The sequence below is a fragment of the Microtus oregoni genome, unplaced genomic scaffold (genome assembly GCF_018167655.1).
Source record: "Microtus oregoni isolate MIOR12 unplaced genomic scaffold, Mior012 000023F_ref0000262, whole genome shotgun sequence".
Taxonomy (NCBI): Eukaryota; Metazoa; Chordata; class Mammalia; order Rodentia; family Cricetidae; genus Microtus; species Microtus oregoni.
The window spans coordinates 17,753,680-17,771,785 of record NW_024543082.1 but is presented as its reverse complement, the minus strand read 5'-3'; the positions used below and the strand labels follow the sequence as shown (position 1 = coordinate 17,771,785).

Below are 18,106 nucleotides of genomic sequence, written 5' to 3'. Positions count from 1 at the left end.
ACACAGAAAGACAAATAAATAAATAATATATAATTAAGATGTATAATTGTTGCAATAAAACAAAGAACATCAGGTCCAGATAGAACAACATCAATATATCTTAAAATCCAAAATCACTGAAAGTGTGATTCATGTAGCAGGAAAATAAAATGATCATTGACTTTAAAAAAAAAAAAAAAGGCCACAGGCCATCAAGGTCTCAAATAATGCCACTCACAAGCTGGCCCCTCACCAGATTCCATATAAGAACGTAGACATTTATAATTTTAAGCAAATTAATAACATAGTTATGAACAGCAGGAAATAATTTACCAAATGGTTCTCATAAGCCTAGACAGCCTTGCCTGGGGTGGGGAGCCCCACATAAATTTAATGCCGCAATGGAAACAAAAACCCAAACCGAAGGCCATCTGTTGCGATTAAATTCTACCACATTGGAAAGAGACTTCAAAAGCCCCCCTAGGAAAACACTTGGCAAACTGGCGATCGGTAATAAAATAGGAACATATTCTGCACACCGTTCCGCTTATTTTCGTTCTAGTTGCAGCTGATCTGGGAAGGCAAGCTCAGAGCAGTAGCAACAAACAGAGAAGTAACACACCGCTGTGGCTCCCTGGTTTCCATTCAATGCACTAACTGACAAAAATCAGAGCTCATTTAAAGTGTATCTGACGTACGTATGCCCTTTGAAGTAGCCCCCTCCCTCTAAAAGAGTAATAACTCCATCAAAAAGTCCATTGAACTGGTCCCTGTGGACTCCCACCTCCCTGTCACTGCTTGGACTTCTGGGCTCCAGCTGCAGGTCTGTCCTCATGGCCTCTTCCCAGGCAGGCACTCATAGCTGTACAAGCCTGACTTCTTTCATCCAGGAGCCCTGGCCGTTATTTATCTCTGCAGCTGCCACCAACTGCCAAGTCCTACCCACCTCGGCCCTATGGGGACATAGCATCTATTGACTTACTTTAAACTCCCCTGACAATAAAGAAAAGTCTACACATAAATCCATAAAAAAACACTCTGTGACAGCTTAGGTAAGAAGAAAGGGACAGGGGTTAGTTTTATCTTACCCTTCCCTACAACATCTGTACCGGGGACTGAGTCTCTGGAGAAAACCCCCCTTTCTGCAATTTGGGTTTAAGTTGAAGCATCTAGACTCAGTCTAGGTCTTCATAGACCACACAGGATGCTCACAGTAGCCTTGCCACTGGGATTATCTGATATTACCGATTTGCATTTACCAGGACCCTAATAAACAGTATGATCTTCAGATGAAGAGAAGGTACTCCTGTCTAGACTAGGAGACACAGCAACATTCCCCCAACATCTCCTTCCCAAAATAGTTGCCTCTGCTGCCTGGGCTGTTGCTTAATTTCAGGGGGAATAAATGATCCCATCCCTAAGATAGATGCTATTTCAGACAGTGAGAGGGAGTATTCAAAGGCTTGTGCACAGGAAGTTTGGTCTACTGGTATGTGTCTCGCTATTCTTATCACCCCATTCACAGCCAATCTGTCCAGATTGAATCAGACACGCATGCAGCACTGCTGCCGACAAACCTAAAAGCGATCCATGTGGTGCCGAGACACACTGGCCTCTTAAAAGCTACACGGAAGAAAAATAAGCTGATGCCGAGAAGTGCGTCAGAAGGGAGTCAGCAGAGCGTCTCAGAAAGCGCTCCAGGAAGCCTTTTAAGGAAAGCCCTGGGCTGAAGTGACCCTCTAGAAGCTTCTCCCTTCAGCTTGAACCATTCTGGTGTTGGGTTCCACACTAGTCATCTCATGGGGAGCCTCCACATTTCCTGTATGCCTCAAGCCAGGGCACAAACCCCTATCTGAGATGAGGTCTTCCTTGAAGCTTTGCATTGCAAAGTGCCAAGCTGGGGGTGGCCTGCTTTGAGATCTCCACATCACCCTCCCCAGGGTCCCACATCAGTATTCTCCCATTCAGAAGACTGGTGGCTGCCAGCCCAGATGCCAAAAGTCACTGTGACGTTAACTGTTTAGAAAGCAAAATGATTGTAAAAACATTTTCTCTCTCCTTTCTTATTTCCATTCTCCTATCTCTGTAACCCACATATAACAAGGATGTTTTGAAGGGTTCCTAATAGTTTAGAAAATGCAATGAAAATATTATTGTGCAATTCTTTGGCCAGAGACATTAACATGTGTTGAGTGTCAGTAATAAATTTTTATTTCCAAACTTTACTTCAGAAAATCATTTCTGACATTGCATACCCTAAGTGGGATAGTAAAAAACCACCCATTCCCCCTGAAGCCATCATCTGCTGGTCTAGCCCACAAGACTGGGAAAATACTGAGTAAATAAAGTATGCAGAAAACCAGCTACCAATGCATAAAACAGGAATGAAATGCCTGCTAGATGATTTGTTAGAGTATGCTGGGTCAATTATTCACAGAAAAAGTGTCATCCTGTGTAGTTACAAAAGAAGTTCTTCTCTCTCTTCTTTTTCTACCGCTTTGACAGGTGGGTATGGCTCACTTTTCTCTTTTTTTTACTGCGAGGGGTTCACTGTCTCCATAATCATGAGTTTGGCAAAAATCTATCAAGTGACTTGCTTCCTGTTGGTGTATATAGGATAGGCAGGTGAAAAGGAAGAGCCCTTCTTCACTCATATTTTAAGAGGAGGCACAAAAGAGTGACCAGCTAAAGAAACAGCAATCCACAGAGACTTATGCAAAACCCCATGGATTAAGGATGGAAACGTAGCTCAGTGGCAAAGCATAAGAGATCTAAAACGACTGGCAGAATGAGAAGAGGTGGAAGAAGCTCCAGGATGCCAGGAGCACATGCTAATGGCTTAATTAAGTAGGCCTGGCTTGGGGAAGGTGATGGATGCCTATAATCCCAGCATTTAAATAGTTACAAGTCTCTCTCTCTCTCTCTCTCTCTCTCTCTCTCTCTCTCTCTCTCGTGTGTGTGTGTGTGTGTGTGTGTGTGTGTGTGTGTGTGTGTGTGTATGTGTGTGTGTGTGTAATCCTTCCTACATTTAAATCCCTTGAGGTTAATAACTGGGGAATTAACACTTTCTCTTTGGGACCATGGTCAAAATGGTTTTTCTCTACCATAGCACCAAATAAATGGCCTTCAGATCTGATGAAGTGCAGGAAGCAATGAGTGGTTGCCCAGTACAACAAGTAGGAAAGATTTTTTGCACGGCTTCCTTAGCTATGGCACCCTGACCCCACCAGCTAGTGCTGGCTCCATCAGTCTTGAACCCATGACAGGGTGGCGCAGAGGTCTTAATCAACCTACAGTGGCCATGAAGTATATATAGAATAAATAGCTCTATGTTATTTTAAACCTCTGACATTTATTGCATTCTTTTTTTCCCCTACAGAAATTCATTACGACTGATAATTTATGCTTCATTTTATCAGGAAAACTGGTCCAAAACTTGGAGAGAAGAGACACAAGGATCTTGGTAAAGAATCTTCAGTTATTCACTGAATAAACATTTAGCTTTGTCCAAAGAGCAACCTTTGTTTAGGGCAGAGTTAGTACTATCTAAGGAATACAGGACGGATGTTGGAGACTGCAGAAAGACTAGTCATGTGATTTCCTTGGGAAGCCTTGGATCAGGGCCCAACATTCAACAAGAAGACTGAAACTCTATGACCAGTCAGTCATCAATGAGCAATGCCAACATGACAAAGACACAATACAAATTCTATAAACAACATCTTCTCTGGTGTGTGTGTGTGTGTGTGTGTGTGTGTGTGTGTGTGTGTGTCCTGCCACCTACCACTGTCCAAGGCTGGTAGAACAATGCATCCTGACTCACCTTGGAGAGAATGATGCAAGTACCACTTCGGTTACCCTCTGCACTCTGCCCTGTGGGCTTCTTCCTTTGGCTGACATCTATTGATTACTTTCTCCAGTGTCTAGAACTGTAACCATTATTACAGAGAGTTCTGTTCTGTGAGAACTTCTAATGAATTATTGAATGTGATGCTGGCTTAGGAACTCCTGGACCTGCGGGTTGTATAAGAAATAAAGCACTGTGTAGAGAAAGAATCATTTCACCTTGTAACTGGCCTTCCCATTTACCCAAACTTGCCTTTCTACTGTTCTGCTCAATTTGAGACAAATAGTCTGATTAAGAAGCTATTAAGATATAAGTACCTTGTTCTTGTTATTTGGTTTTATAAAAATACCTTCAAAACTAAGAATATTAAAGACTATCTGAGAAGTCTACTTTCAGACTCAGAGCCAAGGAAGTACCTTATTCTACCACCTTTGCTTTAAATAGAATTGACTCCATGCTCAGTAGTAGGGTTGAGCTGGATTGGGGCACATGAGCAGGGATGAGCTGGAGTGGGGCACATCAATGGAGTTGAGCTAGAATCTGTGCCCATCAATAGGACTGAGCTGGAATGGGGCACATGAGCAGGGACAAGCTGGAGTGGGGCACATCAATGGAGTTGAGCTAGAAGCTGTGCCCATCAATAGGAATGAGCTGGAATGGAGCACATGAGCAGGGATAAGCTTGGGTGGGGCACATCAACAAAATGGAAGTTCAATAGCTTTATGTGGTTGAGAAGCAATTGAAGGTTTTTGGAAGGTGGCAAATACTAACTGATCACCAAACGCCTGTTATGTGCAAATTAATGTGAAGATTTTATTTTAATGCACTTATTCTCCTCCATAATAATAATCATCATCATGGGAATAAGACATAAATAACTAAGACATTTAACTCTGATTTTCAATATTCCTTCAAGATACTAAGTATACTGAAATAAAAACAACCCATTGCCTAAGGGGATGAAGACCATCTTGCTTAAATGTCCTAATATTTTGACCCTAGAGTTTGAATTCTGGTTCTGGGTAAACCATTGCTGCTTCATGCAAGGCATGTGCCTTGGTTTCAGCTTAGTGTTTGGAACAGGATAACTACAGAGCTACACCACAGGGCTAGGCTGAGATGAGACGTCTCTCCCACCGTTAGAGTAACCTGGAGGAAATCGCTGGAACATCTCACTGATATTCATTCGTGCCTCTATTCTCACCAATACAGACGAACATATATTTCCCGCAGCACGTTAAATCCAATGGAGTAGATTCGAGAAAGAATTAGTCTTGCCAAAATCCATTTTCTAATATACAGCCATCCGTGACATAAAACCCGGGGTGCTACTCACATTGCCCTGGGCTCTGCCTTAGAACCTCAGAGGTCAGCTGAGTAATCGCATCATGCAAAAGCCTGAGCAGTTTGTCACTTCCTGCCTTTGCTTATACTCAAAGACATTCAGCATCTCGTCACCACACAGTTCTCCAAACACGCATTTTACTCTTACACACGTGTGCTATGTCTCCCTCAAACCTATTGCCTCCACTTCTCTTTCTAGCTGTGTCCCTGTGTTAGAAGGGCTAGTAATTTTAAAAGAGGTAAAAAGAAAAATACTTTAATTATTAAAAATGTATTTACTTATTAATATACGTAATAATGTAGTATAGAACTATAGATTTATACTAGATTCATATACATATATATATGCTGAGGTAGTGTTACATTTTATTTTCACACATATCAAACATGCCTATTGCAATATAATTAAACTAATTCTAGTAATTTCTACCCAGCAATTTTTTTCAGCTAACATTTCCATCTGTCAATTATTTGTCTTTTGTTAGGCAAACTCATTTTAACCATGGCCAGCAGACCTTTTTCACTAGGATCCTCTAGATCCCTATCTTTTTGAAACATTTTGTCATTTAAAGTCAACGGGCAAGCACGTGGGTTGTGAAGTTTGCATACATTATATTTTGTTCAGTGAAAACTGGTTTGTAGTTGGTATCCAGATGATTAAATCTTTACATTCTAAAGCTCTATCCTTGGGTCCAGAGAGACAACTCAGCAGTTAAAGGCAGCTCCTCTTAGAGGACCTGGGTTCAGTTCTCAGCACCCACATAATGGCTCACAACCATCTGTAACCCCAGTTTCTGGGGAGCCAAAGTTCTCCTTTTTGGCCTCTAGAGCTGCCAGGCATGCATGCGGTACACATAAGCAAATGCAAGCACAAATTCGCACACATAAAACAAAAATAAATCACCAAAAAGCCCTTTATTTACCTTCTCTTAAAATGTAGTAATTCTTCACGCATGAAAAAGACAAAGAAAAATGTAAGAAAACTACATGTAAAACGAGAAAGTGGGCTGTCACCAAGAAAATCATTGTAATGTAGGTAATGAGCCAGCAAACATGAAAAATGCTCTTATGTTAAAATTTAAAAACTTCTCACGATGTCTTATACACAGGAAATGCGTCTGCATTTGGGAATGTTAGGAACGTGATGGCATTTCCCTTTCTCCAAGGACGACTTGTGAAACTGCAGTCTGCCTAGCACGTCTCAGAGCCCAACTGCACATCTGCTAAAAGAGCAATTAAAAAATAAATAAATAATTATAACTAAAAAGGCGCTTTTAAGCCAGCTCAGCATTTTCCACAGATTCTGTCTCTTCTCAAAGTCCAAATGACAATCCCAGAGCAAGGGTATGATTGTAGCAATGTTGAATGAGGAACATCAACTCATTTAAAACAAATTATTTCAATAGGACATGCCACACAAAAAGATCCCCCTAAAGCTAAATGGACTTCATTTGAGCCAAGCCTGTGGCTGTTCTGAACTTCCTAAAGCTAATCTTCCTCATTTCAGCCCCTGGGAAGAGGAAGGAGACACACTCTTCCCTCTTCCTCTTAACTTCTGCGTGTTTTATGTAAAACGAAAAGGCCATGGAAAAGAGGACAGAGAAAGGCAGATTAGCAAGGGATGTAGAGAATGGTGTGGGGTGAGGGGGCACAATAATGTAGCTAGTACGATGACACCTGTCTCAAAACCTGCGTTCAACAACCAGGGCCCACATGGTAGAAGAGGAGACTATGACTCTTGCAAGTTGTACTCTGACCTCCACAGACATGGTGTGGCCCAAGTGCAAACATACACACACACACACACACCCCAAAGTTAGCAAATAAAAATATGTAACTAAAATTCTTTAATGAAGTTACTTTTTTTTAAAGACAGAAGTGAGCTGGGGGTGCCTGTCTAGTCTACACAAAGCTCTCAGTTTGATCCTAAGCATTGTCTAAGTTAATCATGGCGATGCACACCCGTGCTCTCAGCATGTGGGAAGTAGAGACAGGAAGATCAGAAGGTCGAGACAGCCTGGGCTACATGAAACCCTATCTGAAAAGAAAAGGAAAAACAACAAAAGAGTTTGGTGTGCTGGCGCATGCCTTTAATCCCAGCACTTAGAAGGCAGAGGGAGGTACATCTCAGTGAGCTTGGGACCGGCATGGTATGCATATCGATTCCATGTCCGCCAGGGCTATATAGTGAGAACTTGTTAAGCCAAAACCATAAGTATGAGTCTGGGGTTCTCTTTGCCTCCTGCATTACTGTAGGGCATGGGGGAACAACAGCATACAAACCCATGACTCGGTCTCCAGAGAACAGGGCTAGGTGACAAAAGTCAAGCCTGTAGGTTACAGACCGTCGTCATTATAAAAAGGACACAGTTATTCAAATAACGAGTGGATTTGATTACTAAGAGGGGAAATGGGTGTGGCTTTTAAAAGGCCAACATGGCAGAGCCTGCTGCAGTGCCTTGCCTGCGTGAATGCCCTGTCCTCCTATGCTATTGCAAGATACTTTGCAGGAAATTGAGTAAAAGATAAACCTATCTTCTAAAATTTCTAATCTTAGAAATTTTAATATTTGCATGTGAATCTACAATTCCCTGAAAATAGAGTGTTCAATATTTCAAAGCAGACCCCTTCCAGCAGATCTGAATCTGCACAATGAGATTAAAAAACTGAAATAAAAAATTCCTGTGTTGGTTAGAATTTTGTCAACTTTGACACAAGCTAGAGTCATGTAAGAAGAGGGGACCTCAACTGAGAAAATGTCCCCATCAGGCTCGTCTGCGGGCAAGACTGTGGAGCGTTTTCATGATTGATGATTGACATGGAAGGGTCCAGCCCACTCTCGGCAGTGGCATCCCTGGGCAGATGGTTTTGAGTTATGTAAGAAAGCAGGCTGAGCAAGCTATAGAGAGCAAGATAGTAAGTAGTATTCCTCCGTGGCCTCTACTCAGGTTCTGCCTCCGGTCCCTGCTTGAATTCCAGTCCCGAGTTCTCTCAATAAAGGGCTGTGGTGTGTATGCATAAGCCAAGGAACCTCTTCCTCCCCGTGCTCTTTCTCACAGCAATAGAAACAAACTAGGAAACTGCCCATGAATGAATTGACGAATGTTTTTCTATGGTGATACTGGTTTCTTTGCTTCTTAAAATATCAGTCTCAAATTTTAGGAACAACGTCTGTTGTGAAACTTCCCATGAGCCTTTCTAGAATAGGAAAAGATTAGTAAGCATTATCACATTAACCTGAAGTCACTGAAACCTATTCTCCTAGGAGAATAGTTTTTTAAAGGCAGATCCATTAAAAGAAAAAAAAAAAGAAAAACCCTTCTAATTTAGATACACACTTCCTGAAAAGTCAACAGTCAAGAGCTCAGGTACTGTTGGTGTCAATATAAGGTATTTTCAATTTTCTTTTAACTTTTGCACACTTCGCCCATGAATTTTTTTTTTCAGGAGCTTTCTTTCTTATTTAAAAGTGTTTCTTCCATAACTGCCTTCATGGCACGCAGGGCTCTCTTCAGTCAAAGAAGCCTGCTGTATTTAGCAGACAGCCAAGAGGAAAGAGCTTTGATGATTCAGAATCCTCAGTGCTCACCTTCTGAGAAACATTTCTGAATGCATGGCACCCTCAAGAGGCCGGAGCTTGTACTGCCACTGTAATAGAAGAACCTAGGGTTTGCTGTCAAGCATAGAGCAGCCTGCTTTTAACCATCTCTGCCACAGCTTACTGCAATATAGAATTACATTGGTCTTAGCTCTGCATGGCCCTCATGTGACATCATTAAATTAATGCTGACTGCTGTTTCCTTCCATACGCCTTTCCTGCATGTCTGTCTCCAATAGAGGAGGAAGAGAGGAAAGGTGTGGCAATTCTTTTTCCTTTCAGTTCACAGAAGAAAATGGATGGTTCTAGTTTCTTAATGATTGATCCTTAAATATTTAATGAATGCCTATGTATATGCCATTAATTTTTAATTTAAAGATGAAGAGAGAAAGCACTCACCTTGTCCTCCAGTGGACCAAGTTGGTTCTCTATATTACCCAGTGGTTATAGATTTATTTATTCTGAGACCAAGGAAAGCTGTTTGCTTAGGAGCATAGCTTATTTGGATATAGACAGAACTGTTGACCTAATTCTGCTCTGCCCAATGCTGTATACTCAGTTTCACCTACTTTTTAAAAAGCTTTCCTTAATGTAAGAACATTTAGAATGACTCTTTGTTTGGCTTGCATTCTATTTCTAAGCTGGCCCCAGCAGTGCCTGAAAGTGGAGGAAGAAAGAGAGTGGTGGGGAATCACGGGCAACTTCAAATGCAGAAGCTCAGGAAAGGTTCCACAGAAATCACTCAACTCGGTTCTCAGCCTGCCCCCTAAGAGTAAGTCAGCTGATGGCTAGTCTAACCCAGAATACAAAGACAGTCAGCATCTCTGAATGTTGCTTTAAGAACCCCAAGCCACTGAGCTCATTTGCTACACAGACCAGCCTCTCACACCCTTTGCAGTTCATCCGGCTAACTTGCTAAAAAGTACAGTCAGGATATGGCAAGCAGAAGGGCCATGTTGGGAGGGCAAACTGTTTCGGGGGGATTGGGAGGACAAAATCATCTTCCACACTTAAGCTTGCTTTTATGTTTCAAAGACCCTCTTGGTAAGATAAAAAAAAAAGATTAATGCTGCAATAAAGCAACAATAGGCATTCTCTTAGAGACAAAGCCTACCTCTTCTCCTGTGCAACCAAGAAAGACTGTCAAATTTAATTCAGCCTGGCTCTGGCACAAAGAAATAGATGCTTTGAGCTGTTTTGCCTGGGAAGGAGTCACAGGAAGCAGGGAAAGCACGAACAGGAAGAGATGCGCAGAACTTCACAACTGACATGGATGTGGCCTCTCCGTGCTCCCCAGTTTTGGATTACTACACAACTATGTCTTGGTGAACAAATTGAATAACATTAGCTCTGATCTTTAAAACAGTATCCGTGTTTGCATTAGAAGACTGGAAAACAAGCAAATGGATTGTATAAATATAAACATTTCTTAAATATGTTCAATCACACTCTTATTTAATTTTAAAAATATCAGATCTATGATCTGACCAACAGGGCATACACAAGATTCTGGGACCCGCTGGGACCCACAGCCTTGGTTCTCATAAGACCCTGGAGAGCACAAATCCTTACTCAAAACAACAACAAAGAAACAAAAACATGATAGTTTGGTTGTCAACTTGATTGAAATGGGATGACATGTGTCTCTGTAGGCTTGGGGTTCCAGTGGGACAAAAAGCTTAAGAAGGAAGAAGCCAGTCATCTGAGCTCTGCTCTTCCCGGGTGAGAGCATCTATTGCTGTTGTCATCACCCGTGGAGATCAGATCCCAGCTTCTTCAGTCTTTCAACAGGGCCTCACAGCAGCGACTCTACAGGAGAGCGTCCAGGCCTCACCCTCAGACTGACACTCACCATTAGTCCCCTTATCCTGAGGTTCCCACTCCTCTGACTGAGAAGCTCCACCAGGTTGCAGGGCTCAGCAGCATGCAGGGGGCCATGATGGGAGTGGGCAACATTCGGTCATATATAGAATTCGATATACTAAATTCGTGTTTGTGAGTGTGTGTGTGTAAGATAAGATAGATACACATACTCTTTTTATTATTTTAATTATGTGTGTGGGTATATGCACAAAGCACATGAATGCAAGTGCCCACAGATGCCTGAGGTAACCAGTGCCCCCCGGAGCTGGGGTTCCAGGCAGTTGTGAGCCACCGGATGTGGGTGCTGGGAATGGAACTCAGATCCTCAGAAAGAGCAGTATGTGTTCTCTTAACCACTGAGCCATCTCTCCAATTCACTTCTCTCTCTCTCTCTCTCTCTCTCTCTCTCTCTCTCTCTCTCTCTCTCTCCTGTTCTTACATGAATTCTATTATGAAATGCTACAAAATTTCCAAAACATGGAAAAATAAGTCTTTTCATCTTTTTTTTTTCATTTGAAAGAAAAACAACTCATATTGTCTAGGGACCAAGATGTAACCAACAGCTAAAGAATGAGGAAAACTGGGATAGATGTCAAACTGGACAGAAAAAAAAAATGGATTACTCTCTAAAAAAAAAAAAATGTGTATGAGACCCCCAGTACCCCAGTCATCAGACTGTAGGCCAATCTCAGCAGTAAACAAGGCAAACACCAGCCTAGCCACTTACAAACGGACGTTCTTTCATCATAAAGTGCTGGAAGAGACACTACAATCAGAAAATACCTTCCCCGTACCAAGGAACTGCTGACTCGGGCATGTCATATGACTTATGGAAATACCGATATGTAGCTTCCAGACAAGCAAACCTTAGCCTCGGGGAGTCTCGTCCACTATGATTAAAAAAGAATCCCAGCAAACCACATTTCATGGTGTGCCTCAAGGAGCGCTGGCATTCTATTACAACATGTTTAGGAACCAAGCAGCAAATGTGGCCCCGTGCAGTTCTAAACCACAGCAACCCTGTTTACCAAGCCTTGCAAATGACTACCATCAACCCAAAGGAAAACACTGCCCAGCCACAGTGCAATCTGCAGAACCCACTGGTCCTCCACAATAGGATGCAGATGCTTTGGACGATGCTGCCAAACAATGCACTTATTTGAGACAGAGTTAAATGTAAGCTTTTAATTTTCTCTATTTAAAATACCTGGGCCATGGCTACATCTGGATGATTAAGAACACGCAGATATCAAACGGATGAAATCTAATCACTTAATAGTGGTTTCGCTAGCCTGGGGAACATCTTATTGGTCAGTCAGCATCCCAATTCTCCTTGGACCACAGCTCAGCAGGAGAGGCTTGAAATGCCTACTGAGCAGCCGAAATGGCCGTCTGAAGCTCCACAGCCTCACATGTGCACACTTGTGAGAAGAGCACCATCCTAAGACCTCACATGCACACAGAGCAAAACAATTAAATCAAAGCCCTAAGCCTGGTTTCTAAAACACACACACACACACACACACACACACACACACACACACACACATGATGCAGAAGGGAATATGTAGGCAAGGGCAGGAAAGATGCTTAGAAATGAATAGGCAGCTAAGAACAAAAAAGATAGAAAAAAAATATTAAAATCAAAACTTCTCAAATAACACGACAGTTTGGAGGCTATTTAATACAGACTTGGAGCGATTACATTTCACTAATAAGCCCTTAGAGGTTCATAATTACGGTTTTACCTTTAAAGATAAGTTTACTTATCTTGGGTTTTCAACCAAAATTGAACAAGTTAGAAAAAAACACATAACCAAGTTAAGAATATTAGTACTGTACTTGTGACCCCGCTTTCTGATGCATGGTTTCCATAGTAATGGGCTAATTAACTTGTCAGCGTTTACCCACTCTGCGCTCAGATCAGAGGGTGTTTGCTCTCTGAGACTGCAGCCTTCAAGTGGATTCGCTCTGGGAGTTACCTGACCCTCGATGCCCGTAGAGCGAGCGCATGGCATTAGCTGGCAGACCAGGCCTGTCTTTTCTTGGCTTCTGGAATAAATTTAAAAAGTCAGTAAAATGTTGCCTCTACTGATTGTGAAATTTTCATTTTCCTGGTTCTCCACTATTGACATTTTTTCTTCGGCTTTTTAAATAAATGTGATAGGTAATAGGCTGGATCGTCCCACAGCCAATGGCTGTCCCCATCGGTGGTTAGCAGTATTCCCGCTTCTGGATTTTGCTTTGGTCATTGATTGACTGTCACTTAAGACTGAAACCCAGCCTGGACAGGTGAGAGATGGCAGAGTATTTCTTTGTAGTTGTGATTTATAATTTGTCTGTATCTAACCAGGAATATATTTTTGTGTCAAATAAAAGAACACTGGGCCTTACAGGAGAGACATTTTGTGTGTCGCTGTGTACTCGGGGCTTGTAGCTGAAGAAGTAGAATTCGTGTTAAGTCCTTGAGAAAGAAGAAATTGCTGTGTGCAGGGGAAACATTTTCCCTGTCTCTCAAGGACAACAATAAAAAAGACTGCAGGAGCCTGGTGCTCCGATTGGTTTATAGCTACTAAAGAGCATATAAGTAAATCAAACATTTCCAGTTTCCAAGAAAACAAAGTGTGCTACTTTATTCTTCCATCTTAAGCAAAGCCCTTTCCCACACAAACTGTTCATTCACCAGCATTGTTCTCTGAGAAAGTGAGCTGGACAGTCAAGGCCAGGCCTGGTCATGTGTGTCTCTAATCCTAGCCCTTGTGAGGTAGAAGCTTTGGCTACATGTGGCGTTCAAGGCTGGCCTATGTTACACAAAACTTTAATCTCTGCATATTTAATCCCTGTATACTACAATCTCTAGTGTATTTCAATTAAATAGTTTTGCTTCTATGACCTGGCCTGGTTGTTCCAGAATTTAAAAGGAAGTAATAAAGGTCTGAAGTTAAAATTGAAACTCAAAATTATATGTTTGAAGCCCAAATCTTGGTTCCACTGGTTTTCAATACCTGAAAATTCTGTCTATGAAAAAACAATACAGAGGCAGCAAGAAGGATCAGCAGGTATAAGCACTTCTTCCAAAGCTGGGTGACTCAAATCAGATCCCTGAAGCCCTAATAAAAATGCAAGGAAAGAAGCAACTCCACAAAGTTGTCCTCCGATCTACACGCACATACACAAACACACACTTTACAGCACATATGTACACACACATGCATAACATACATACATTAATAACATTAATTTTAAAGGAAAAATAATAGAATGTTAATGTTCAGCAGAAAGTATACTATTTTGAGTGTGGTGTATGTGTAATGTATGTGTGTGCAATGTGTACATATGCTGAGTATGTGAGTGTGGTATAAGTGGTATATGGAAGTCAGGGAAGGATGCTGAGTGTCTTTTTCAGTGGCTTTCTGCCTCATTGATGAGATAGCATCTCTCGCTGAACGAGAAATTCACCATTTCAGTTGGGAGGCCAGTGAGATCTCAGTACCTGTCTCTGTCTCCCAGGGCTGGGGCTACAGCAGGCAAAGATCAGCCTAGCTTTTTACATGGGTGCTGGAGATTTGAACTTACTTTCTCATGTTTGCAGAAGAGAGGCCCTTACTCACTGAACTATCTCTCCAGCCCAAAGTTGAAATATTCTTATGGTTTTCTCATAAAGGTTTTTTGAGAAAAAACATAAAGAATGATAAGTACACTGTTGATAGAAAACTCAAATTCAGCTGTTTGCCCTGGAATGAGACCGATTTTGAAGAATTTTAGTTCATGCTTATAAAAAGCAATAAAGCTCTCGGCACCAGGAGAGACAGCCTTGGGGTGAGTTTCTGGCTCTGCAGCACCAGCCTTGGAAGAGGAGCTCAGAGGTTTCTTGGCCCCCTATCCTTCTTGGGCTCTCTGCAGGGCCTCCACTCCCTGCATACCTCCTCTTTCTTCCTAGCCCACCCAGCTCCCATCCGGAACCCTCCCCACTTCGGCCCCACTGTCCTCTTTCTGCAAATAACATCACCCAGCTCAGCCTGTCTGGGCACTGGGATCGAATCCTCGGGGCACTCAAGCGGGCGGGACTCCCTTTGTTTCTATCGCCTGCCTGCACCAAGCAGGGTAGGCGCTTTGTTTGCAACCTGCCCACCAGCACGGAGGCCTGATCTCTCGGCGCCAGGAGAGACAGCATTGGAGGTAGGCACTTTGTTTGCAAGCTGCCCAACCAGCACGGAGACCTGATCTCTTGGCGCCAGGAGAGCCAACGTTGGGGAGAGCCAGCGTTGGGTAGGCAAGGAGACCTGATCTGATAAAAGAAGATTCATAAGGGAGCATTTGGAAGAAGAGATGGGCAGACGTCAAGGCAAGAATTCGCCCAACAAGCTGAAAAGCAACATGAAGCCACCAGAAACCAGCGACCTCACAACGGGAGGACATGAACACCTTAATCAAGAAGAAGTAGAAAAGATTGACTTCATGAAAGTGGTTGATGCCCTTAAACAGCATGTAAAAAACACCCTTATAGAAATGGATGAGAAATATAACAGAAAGTTTGAAGAATTGAATAAATCAGTGAATGATACCCTAGAAAACCAAGGAAAAACAATCAAACAGATAATGGAAACAGTTCAAGACTTGAAAACTGAACTGGAGGCAAAGAAGAAAACACAAACAGAGGGCCGGCTGGACATGGAAAATTTAAGTAAATAAACAGAGTCTACAGAAACAAGCATAACCAACAGAATACAAGAGTTAGAAGAAAGAATCTCAGATTCTGAAGATGCCATAGAGAAAATAAACACACTGATCAAAGAAAACAGCAAGTCCAACAAACTCTCATCACAAAATATTCAGGAAATATGGAACACAATAAAAAGACCAAACCTAAGAATAATAGGAGTAGAAGAAAGAGAAGAAGTGCAGCTCAATGGTCCAGAAAATATATTTAATAAAATTATAGAAGAAAACTTTCCCAACCTAAAGAAAGATATACCTATGAAGGTGCAAGAAGCATATAGAACACCGAATAAGCTGAATCAAAAAAAAACATCCCCTCGCCATATAATTATCAAAACACAAAGCATACTGAATAAGGAAAGAATATTAAGAGCTGCAAAGGAAAAAGGCCAAATTACTTATAAAGGTAAACCTATCAGACTTACACCTGACTTCTCCATGGAAACCATGAAAGCCAGAAGGTCCTGGATAGACGTACTGCAGAAACTAAGAGACCATGGATGCAAGCCCAGATTACTATACCCAGCCAAGCTTTTGTTCACTATAAATGGAGAAAACAAAATTTTCCAGGATAAAAACAAATTTAAACAATACGCAGCCACAAATCCAGCCTTACAGAAAGTAACAGAAAGTAATAGAAGGAAAATCACTAACCAAGGAGTCCAACAATGACCACAATAACTCAGACGTCTAGAGACCCTTCACAAACACAAATCAAAGAAGGGAAACACACAAACTCTACTACTAAAAAAATGACCGGCGTTAACAACCACTGGTCATTAATATCACTTAATGTCAATGGACTTAACTCACCTATTAAAAGGCGCAGGCTAAGAGATTGGATACGAAAACAGGATCCAACATTCTGCTGTTTACAAGAAACACACCTCAACCACAAAGACAGGCACCTACTCAGAGTAAAGGGCTGGGAAAAGACTTATCAAGCAAATGGACCTAAGAAACAAGCAAGTGTGGCAATACTAATCTCTAACAAAGTAGACTTCAAACTTAAATCAATCAGAAGAGATGGAGAGGGGCATTTTATACTCATAACAGGAACAGTTCATCAGGATGAAGTCTCAATCCTGAACATCTATGCCCCTAATATAAAAGCACCCACGTACATAAAAGAAACATTGCTAAAACTCAAGGCAGCCATCAAACCGCACACACTAATAGTAGGAGACTTCAACACTCCTCTCTCACCAATGGACAGGTCAATCAGACAGAAACCTAACAGAGAAATAAGAGAATTAATGGAGGTAATGAATCAAATGGACTTAACAGACATCTATAGAACTTTCCACCCAAATAGGAAAGAATATACCTTCTTCTCTGCTGCTCATGGAACCTTCTCAAAAATCGACCACATAGTCGGTAACAAAGCAAACTTCCACAGTTACAAAAAAATATTAGTAGCCACCTGTGTCTTATCAGATCACCATGGATTAAAGTTAGAATTCAACAACAATGCTACCCCCAGAAAGCCTACAAACTCATGGAAACTGAACAGTCAACTACTGAACCATACCTGGATTAAGGAAGAAATTAAGAAAGAAATTAAAGTCTTCCTGGAATTCAATGAAAATAAAGAAACAACATACTTAAACTTATGGGACACTATGAAAGCAGTCCTAAGAGGAAAGTTCATAGCACTAAGTGCCCACTTAAAGAAAACAGAGAAAGTTCACATTGGAGACTTAACAGCCCACCTGAAAGCTCTAGAAAAAAAAGAAGCAGACTCACCTAGGAGGAGTAGAAGACTGGAAATAATCAAACTGAGGGCTGAAATCAACAAAATAGAAACACAGAAAACAATACAAAGAATCAATGAAACAAAAAGCTGGTTCCTGGAGAAAATCAACAAGATTGACAAACCCCTATCCAAACTAATCAAACGGCAGAGAGAGAATTTGCAAATTAATAAGATCAGAAATGAAAAGGGGGACATAACCACAGACACAGAGGAAATTCAGAGAATCATTAGATCTTACTACAAAAACCTATATGCCACAAAACTGGAAAATGTAAAGGAAATGGACACTTTTTTAGATAAATACCATATACCAAAGTTACACCAGGACCAGGTGAACAATCTAAACAGACCTGTTATTCGCGAAGAATTAGAAGAGGTCATCAAAAACCTCCCTACCAAAAAAAGCCAGGACCAGATGGTTTCAATGCGGAATTCTACCAGAACTTCCAAGAAGAACTAATACCTATACTCCTTAATGTATTTCACAATATAGAAACAGAAGAGTCATTACCAAATTCCTTTTATGAAGCTACAGTCACTCTGATACCAAAAGCACACAAAGACTCAACCAAGAAAGAGAATTACAGGCCAATCTCACTCATGAACATCGACGCAAAAATCCTCAACAAAATACTGGCAAACCGTATCCAAGAACACATTAGAAAAATTATCCATTATGATCAAGTAGGCTTCATCCCAGGGATGCAGGGCTGGTTCAACATATGAAAATCTATCAATGTAATCCAGCATATAAATAAACTGAAAGAAAAAAAACATATGAACATTTTATTAGATGCTGAAAAAGCATTTGACAAAATTCAACATCCCTTTATGATAAAAGTATTGGAGAGATTAGGGATACAAGGGTCATACCTAAATATAATAAAAGCTATATACAGCAAGCCGACAGCTAACATCAAATTAAATGGAGAGAAACTTAAAGCCATCCCACTAAACTCAGGAACACGACAAGGCTGTCCACTCTCGCCATACCTCTTCA

The 18,106-nt window shown here is 41.4% G+C and overlaps 1 protein-coding gene across 10 annotated transcripts in view; it reads right to left on the bottom strand.

Annotated features, from left to right (window-relative positions):
- Window positions 1–18,106, bottom strand: part of Phldb2 (pleckstrin homology like domain family B member 2) — a 104,899-nt gene that overhangs the window by 62,287 nt on the left and 24,506 nt on the right. The window lies entirely within an intron of this gene.